Source organism: Esox lucius, chromosome 10, assembly GCF_011004845.1.
Source record: "Esox lucius isolate fEsoLuc1 chromosome 10, fEsoLuc1.pri, whole genome shotgun sequence".
In the NCBI taxonomy this organism is placed as follows: Eukaryota; Metazoa; Chordata; class Actinopteri; order Esociformes; family Esocidae; genus Esox; species Esox lucius.
The window spans coordinates 6,489,753-6,498,519 of record NC_047578.1 but is presented as its reverse complement, the minus strand read 5'-3'; positions in this window follow the sequence as shown (position 1 = coordinate 6,498,519).

Genomic DNA, 8,767 nt, shown 5'->3' with positions numbered 1-8,767 from the left:
CCTCTGTCTTGCCTCCCATATTCGAAACCGTATGGACTTAAGAAATTCCATCATCGCCACCATCCTTGAGGTTTTCTCTCCAACCCTAATCGAGCACACCTGATGCTAATAATTAGCTGGATGTAAATCTAAATTAGGGGTTGGCGGGGGACCTACAGGATAGTAGATATCTAGGAGCAGGGTCCGCCCCCCCTGTTCTGCACCCTATGCAGTTTTGGAGATCTGAGAGGATTTGAGTGGTTGTGAGCAGTCTTAATAGCTCCTCCTTGACCTCCGATAGGCTGTGTCTAGTGCTGAGCACCGCTACGTGCGTTACCATGACATCAGCGCCAAGTCGACGTGATGTTCTTCCTGCTTCTACCTGCCACCCGAGAATTTTGGGATTGGGGCAAAAAGAGGGCACATGACCCCTGAGAGTGTCCTGCCATGTGTTGGAATGGTAACTCATCACCCAATTTCAGCCCTTTCCGCTTCTCTTCATATGAAAACAATATTTGAAACATTCTTTCTGTTTACCCTTTACCTTCTGTTAATTTCTGCCAGAAGTACAGTAAAAATCCTACAAATGGTCACTTCAAAAACGGTCACCCAGTTAAGTTTAATTGGTAAAAGGGTCCAGTGTAAAATCAGGTATTGTTCCTTTAAAGGTTGCCCTAGTGTGTGTGTGTGTGTGTGTGTGTGTGTGTGTGTGTGTGTGTAGCCGTTGCCACACTCCCTCCTTCACCTCCCCTCCAGTCCCGGCCTCCCTCGGTGCTACAAACCGGGAGCAGAATTTGCCAATACCGTTGTTTATTATGCTGTTTGGGTGACAAAGAGAAGGGTCCTGGCAGATGAAACGTGCTTACTTTTTTTATTAGCACAGGTGTTTTGAAAAAAAAAGGGGGTGCTTTTACTCGCGTCATTCCACACATCCTTCTCCACAAAATATTTCATGACCCACATAACTGTCTAGCATGCACTGGTACAAGTTATCTGAGAGCAATGTTGGGGTCTTTGGGGTAAGGATACAGGCCACAGGTGCTTTTGCAAACGGGATAAAAGAGGCCCCTGCTCAATTACGAAAAAAATATTTTAGAAATACTGAGCTGGAATTTAGCTGGGCTTATTTAGATGGGCTTATTTAGCTAGGCTAATAAAGCTAGGCTTGTTTAGCTAGGCTAATTAAGTTAGGCCAATTTAGCTAGGCTAATTAAGCTAGGCTAATTAAGCTAGGCTTGTTTAGCTAGGCCAATTTAGCTAGGCTAATTTAGCTAGGCTAATTAAGCTAGGCTTGTTTAGCTAGGCTAATTAAGCTAGGCCAATTTAGCTAGGCTAATTTAGCTAGGCTAATTAAGCTAGGCTTGTTTAGCTAGGCTTATTTAGCTAGGCTAGGTAAATTGCTTACCTCCCAAACACTACAACTACCACAGCCCAATGTGTGGACCACCCAGGGCCATCCAGCACATCTAGAAGGTAATGAGTATCCCACCCGGAAGGAAAAAGATGGTACAATGTCCAAACTGTTAGGGGCAGGTTGCCAAAATAAAAAGCAAAATCTATATGGTTTCCTTTGAATATCAATTTTTTTTTTGGTGAGAGTTACTTTTTAAGCGCCGCTAGTACAGTGTGTGAGATGTGATTTGGCATGGTACTATCGGACACAAAGTGCCTTGGAGTGCCCAGATCACCAGTGACGCCCATTTTCCGTCTGGTATACATTAAAGCAATACTGGATTGACATGACACGGCATGGTAGGTACCACAGGCATTCAGTGAAAGCAGTAGGGGAGTGAATGAGTCTGTGAGAGCGGTGGCCGGACCACTGTGACAACGTCCTGAATGAGGTCCTTATTTCCTTTTCAGGGACCCAACACTCATTGGGCCCTGGTTAGAGGTAGTGCACTACACTGGGGATGTAGAGGCATTTGGGACGGAGACAGGAGTCATTGCGGCAGCGTACAGACCCCCCCGACAGGACGTAATGGAAACAACTGGGGGGAGAACACCCACAGAGGAAAGATATTCCATAGTTTGTGTTGATGTCATGTTTTATGCATAGTGCCATATTTTAGAGGGGCTTTCTGGCTCCATCAAATCAGCTCGTAGATGAGAAAAGAACTGTCATGTGCTGAAATGGAATGTCCTGTGTTCGACTAATGTTGATGTCCAGGATGCAATTATAGAGTGCTCTTGAGAGCGGCATTTCACTGGTTGTATGTTTTTTTCAGAGTAGGAGAACTGATCTAGGAACCTCCTCGACACTGTAAGTGTTAACCTGATCTTAAACCTGGACTTCTGCTCAAAGTTGCTTGATACAAACAGCCCCCTGTTCAGTCTGAGAATTGGAAGCGAACGACCTGACAATCTCGCCTTTCCCTTAGTTCCACTCGTCTGTTAAACTAGTTACAAGTGTCAGCCACTACCCGAAACAAAACTACAACACGCAGCTCTGAAAAAGACTGAGGGTTACACCATCCGAGACGTCTGCATTTGTCTTCCATGATTCCTGGGAAGCTGCGCCGTGAGAGGTCAAGGAAGTGTGAAAAGTCACTAACGACGAGAGGGCTTCTCTGGTCTTTAGAGCCTTCCGTTGCGCCCCCCCCTTCTCTATTTTCCAGTTCATCCTCAGTCGAAGAAGGTGTAGATATTCAAATGTCCAAGCTCACCACCATTTCTTTCCTCATCCTCTGGGGGAGGCTATCTAGGCTCACTGCGACCCGGGGCCAGGGTTAATTGATGGGCCGGAGATTCTCTCCGTCTGGGCTACCTGTCGGTCAGCAGGTGTTTAAGTATTAATAATGAAAAATGACGGGGCCCGTGTTTCCCGGTGCAGGTGGGAAATGAGCAGCTCCTAATTAGGCCCTAGAGCTCTTTAACGTGTGTAATGAATTTCTTCTCCGTCTTCTCTTCCGAGTGCCGACTGTCATTAGTCAGCAGCTGATTGACCATGTTGGGGGCCTGGTGGTTAAAGCATCCGGTCGGTAACTGGAAGGTTACCAGTTCGAATCCTGAAGACAACCAGGCGAAAAATCTGTTGTTTGGTGCATGAGCTTGGGGTTTGCAATGTCAATGTTGTGGGTTTGATTCCCACAGGGGCGAGGGGCAATAGTTGTTTACCCAAATTATTGCATAGAAGTTCGGTAGAAGGTTGGGTGGATTTAGCACGGCATAGGCAATGACGTTTATTTATATCACAATGTCAAAAGGAGAGATTAAAAACGAATCGTCCATCTGTAACATCGTTTTAAATGTCTTTAAAAGTGTAGCCAACCAGCCAGTCACAATCATCTTCTGCGTCCCAAATTAACCACTATTTAAAAAAGTGCTCCACAAAGTTCTAGTGCTCCATTTAGAAGGCGACCTTAGGTGCGCGTAGATAGGTTTCTATAAAACATTAGGAGACCCGGGGCAAATGTTTTAACGTGTTCCGTATCTCGCCGCATGCATTTATGTATGAGTGGAAATAAAACACAAGCCCATAAACCGCTACGCGCACACACTCTCACACGTACAACGGAAAACCGCCCGGTGCTTTTTAGCATGCGCCACACGTACACTGTCGCACGCCTTCTAACCGGTTGCTGCGTCCGGGTCCGATGCATCAGCGATCAGCCTCAATGGCAGGCAGGTCGGCGCGAGCCATTTAGGTGACACTGGAAAGCTGTGTGTGTGTGTGTGTGTGTGTGTGTGTGTGTGTGTATGTGTGTGTGCGCGTGTGTGGAGTAGCTACTGCATGGAAAACCGCGTCACCTATCACTTTCAATACGGGTAGAGTGAGATGGACTGACACATTACACTACAGTCGTTAAGCATGTTCTGCAAGAAACATGTCTGTTACGGATCATATATCTGTGAAGTCGCATCCAATATATTCTAATCATATCATAAATATGGAGTGGAGGACTGTTGGTGGTGGTGGTTGCTTGCGTGGAAAAGAAAATTGGTCCGTTAGTTTTTTTTAAAACGTATCTGTGTGCAAGCAACTGTGGGAAGTGGAGTGATTGGAAAGACGTGACGTCGAGAGATGTTCTCTGTCTTGGTTATCGTGACAGATGTTCAAACTTTAGCACGGGTGACTATACGTGCACGCATGCGCTCGCTCGCACGCGCGCACTGGTGACAACAGAAAGAGAGACGTTGCGGTGTCTCGCTGAGCAAAGGACGTTGAAAAGACGTCTTTCTGGCTGAGAAGACGTTGAAACGACATCTTTCAAATTATTTTCCTCGCCGGGGTTTCTGTGCAACAACCTGCTACACCTCCGGTAATAATAAGCACCTCCTAGCCAATCTATTATTACAAGTGACTATCATGAAAGAGGGGATTTACTGAGCGAATAGAAAAATAACGACAGTAACAGCCATCATGTCATAACAGTCAGGAGCAGAGAGAGAGAGAGAGAGAGACAGAGAGAGAGCGAGCGAGAGAGAGAGAGTATAGCTGACCGCTGCAGAACAGAGGCTGATCTCATGTAGCTGAAGAAAATAATAGGGGCCTTGTTCAGAGACTGTCTTTACGTAATGAGATCTTAAACCTCCCTCCCCCTCCATCCAACTCACCATGACTCCTCCATCTCCGCCTCGCCCCAAAGCATCATTACAGGGTTTGTGAAGACGATATTTCCAGGCTTCAATAACCGGCCACTAAGAGGGAAGAAAACATACACACCGAATCCATTATCGAGACATCACTGATAATAGGATTACTCTCCCCCACTCTCCAGCGCCAAGGCCCCGGCCAAAGTGGCCGTAATTGACTAATAATCAGTTCTCGTCTTTATCGCTCCCGGCTAAATCTTTCCCCTCCACTACTCCGCCAGCATCGCCACACAGAAGGGAGGCGGGGAGCGTGCCCTCGGCCCGGCAGCGGCACTGCTTCCAGTTCACTGGCGTTCAGGCCAGGCTCGGGTGGGCCTTAGCCTGACAGGGGGTGAGGCAGGCGGGCTGCAGCCAGCCAGCCAGGAGCAGAGGGACCGGGCCGGGCCAGGTGCCGGGCCGCCGCTCTGCCAGGGCCGCTCCGAGCAGGGATGGAGCCAGAAACATGGCCGCCGGGGCGATGGAGCGAGGACCAACACGTGTGGCCATCTGGTGCAGATCTGACTGGAGGAGAGTGGGGTGTCGGGGGTGGGGTGGGGGGGGGTTATTGGGGTATCTTACAGGCCCTTTATAATCCATAGGGTGTGTGTGTGTGTGTCTGCTTGCGTGTGTGTGTGTGTGTGTGCGTACGTGGACTGTGTGTGGTGGGGGAGTAGTGGTGTGGAGTCAGTCTCCGAACAAGACCCTACTTACACCAAGTGTGTGTGTGTGTGTGTGTGGGGGGGGGGGGGCTGTTTCTCCGGGGCATAATCCATTTCGAGGAGGGTGAGAGGGCTGCCACCTTTGCGTGGTGTCAGGTACACCGAGGACAGCTCTGACTGAGCAGGGGCGGTGAGGCCGCTGACCAACAGCTGTTGAGCAGGCCAGGTGATGTATCATATGTATGTCTGATGGTGCGTCTGTCTCCAGTTCTGTGCGTCTGTGTGTGTTTCTTCTTTTTCTGCATACATCTGAAATTGTGTGATACACTCATTGGCAATGATTCATCTCAACTTTGCTCTATTTGCTATATTGGACCGAACACTTTTGGTTCGTACTGGACAGTGTTGCATGAGAAAGCACAAAAAATTGAATGGTATTGGGTTGTATTTATAGGGACTTGAGCTGTGTGTATTTACCCCGACTAAAAGACACGAGCGCATGTAGTATGTGTGATGTTAGGGTGTGTCACTACTAGCGTTGGCAAAGTGTGTGCGCGTGTGTTTCCGTTTAAAATAGCGCTGCTACTTACTCCCAGTCTGTGGGTGCGATGCCAGGAGCCCTCTCTCTCCCTCTGTGCCTTGTGTCAGCTCTCTAGTAGCGGACTAGGAGAGGATACTGGCATATGGCGGAGCGGCACCATGAGATTGCTAATCAGCGCGGTTTCATTAGCTACTCCACTAATAGGCTCTATCTGGTGAGCGCACAATGCATTATGCATCATGCGCATGTGTTCATGTGTGCATACGCGTGCTCACACGCTTATGCAGGGGGGGACAGTCGCGTGCGCACGCGTATGCACATAGCAAAGCGTGCACACTAAAACACAGGGGTACGAGACACACGCCGGGTAGTGTGGACCTCCTGCTTTCTCATGGAGGTCGGTCGGTCGGCCCCGGCCCGGGCCAGTCCAGCTGTAGCCCATTCATCACACCTTTCCTCTGGGCGTGTGGACCACCTGAGTGGGGCCTAACCTTGGCCTGGGCTGGTGGGAAGGTAGTTATTGCTATGATGAGCCAAGGATTCCTGGCATGGCTGGCTGCAGGCAAGGAAGCTTGTAAACAAGAAGGATAGTGAGGCAAGCAGGTCTCCGGAGGCAAACAGGTTTTATGAATATACCTTTTCCACTTATAGGATCCACAACAATCTGTCCTGGTAGGTGGTTCATTTCATTCATATTTATTTCCATTTGATTTATTTATTGTTGCCCTTCTCTCTGCATTCACAGAGCAATCAAAACAGATATTAAAAATTGATTTTGGATTCTGATGAACAATGTGACCAGAGTTGCCTTCAGAATCAGAGGTTTTGATTCCCTTTGAATTCTTACATCTTAAAAGAGGGGGTGTCTTTAGGTGACACGGTAAAACAAAACTCATGCACTCTTGGTGCAAACCTCTACTACAGGGTTAATCTGTTTCCTAATTCGTAAGCCATACATTGGTTAAGTTAAACGGTAGGGTTTTGGAAAACCGTATTCTTGACATGTCTTCCTGTCCAGCATTAAAATTGAACACAACCCTTAGAAGTGAAGTCTGTGTTTTGTACCTGTCCGCCATCTCCATTTTCATTGTTCTATTATAACACCTTACTGTGAAAGAGCTCACCATTCCCTGTAATTGGCCTGATTTTATTTCACATACCGATGTTTTGGAGAAACGTGGACTAACTCTGTTTTTGGAGACGATCTGTAGTGGTATCTTCTGATACAGGGACAGATCTTGAGAGCAAGTGTTAATCTGATAAAATGTTAGATTTGTTTTGCATACAGTATCTGCTATCCAAACTGCATCATACCTCATCAGACCTCATCATACCTCATCAGACCTCATCATACCTCATCAGACCTCACCATACCTCACCAGACCTCACCATACCTCACCAGACCTCCGCAGCCAAACATGTATGCACATTTGTGTTTGCTTTCCAAGAAAGTAGCATTTCATATATTGGCCTGATATGATAGTCAGCAATTATGTCTGGCTTCTAAGGGGAGTGCTCTGATCCACTAGGTTGTGTTGAATCAAATTTATAGCTAGTTAGAAGCCTCCAACAAATCAAAGACAGTTTGGATCAAACACAATACACAGGTTGAAAATGCTGCTGCAACCTGTGATCAGATATCGCTGTAATACTTGTCCAATGCTAAGCTGATGTCATCGACTCGCGACCGATAGAAACCCCAAACAAATTAAAATTCAATAGCACTCCTCAGAACATCTTCCCCAAGTGGTAACACATTAGGGAATGATCAATATCCGATCTTCCACTATGTAATCAACATTGATTACAGTTTACTAGACCTGCCCGTAATAAACAGAGTCCATAAACAGTATTACATGTATAATCAAAGTCTTCTAATAAGCAGCAACGACGATCGAGGACCTCACAAGCCATATTTGTTCGTCTGTGTGGTTAAATGTGGGCCTGTATGGGTGTGGGTTTGACCAGTTGAAATCAGAACGCTGTGGGAGAGTAAAGTTGATTGGAAGGCCTCCGTTAGTGCCACAGAGGAGAGTTTCATAGGTCTCTCACATTGCTTTGCCTCTCCTGATTTCGGCTAGCTGCAAGCCTGATCAGAGATTATAATTGTTTTGGATTCTGTATTCCACCCTAGACTAGCTGCTATTAACCTCATCACTAAGGGAAATGACCTCAATTCCGTCTGTGATTGATATCCCCAAAACGAGCGAACAGACTGAGGGGCAGTGGGGAGGATTCTGTGTTGTGTCTATATGAGGGTGTGTGTGCGTGCGTGTGTGTGTGCGTGCGTGTGTGTGTGTGTATAACATCAGTGCCGCCAGGCAAGCAGGCCAAAGCTCTCTGCTCCCTCACCCTTTTCCTCTTCCTCTTCACCCTCCTCTTCCTCGTCACTCTCCTCTTCTCTCCCTCTGTGGGTAAGCCTGGCTGTATGTGTTATCAAGTGGCTGGTGGCTGAGTGTAGCTGCTTCATGGTTAAAACAGGAGGCCAGCCAGGCTGGTGTCTGACCAAGCCAGTCTGTGGGATGTCATTACAGAAACAGCAGCACTCTGAAAGGACCATATTTATCAAAGGTCTCCCTCACAGGGGAGCAGTAGAGCACAGTCACTCTGATGCGTTTGCCAGCTCCGCTTTTTTTCCTATTTCACACAGCGCAGTGTTTTCGGGGGAGGGAATTATGCCACAAAGAAAAAACACAGGAGCAAGCACATGGACAGACACACACACACACACACACTTGTATATTCCATGCCTTGACAGGGACAGTCTTTCGCTATTGGCAACTCCCAGAAATGTCAGTTTTCCCTTTCCCTATGAGAGGGCGGAGAAGGTTTGAAATCTCTCACACTCCTGACTTATTTCCTCCTTTTTGTCTCTCACACACACTCTTTCTCACTCTTGGGATAGTCTCTCAACCTCCTTTCCTCCTTTTTCTATCTCTCTATCTGCAGTCTTTCTATCACTTCAGGCGGAGGACAACTGTTGATCCTTTCAGGCTGCCTGATGTGTCATCAC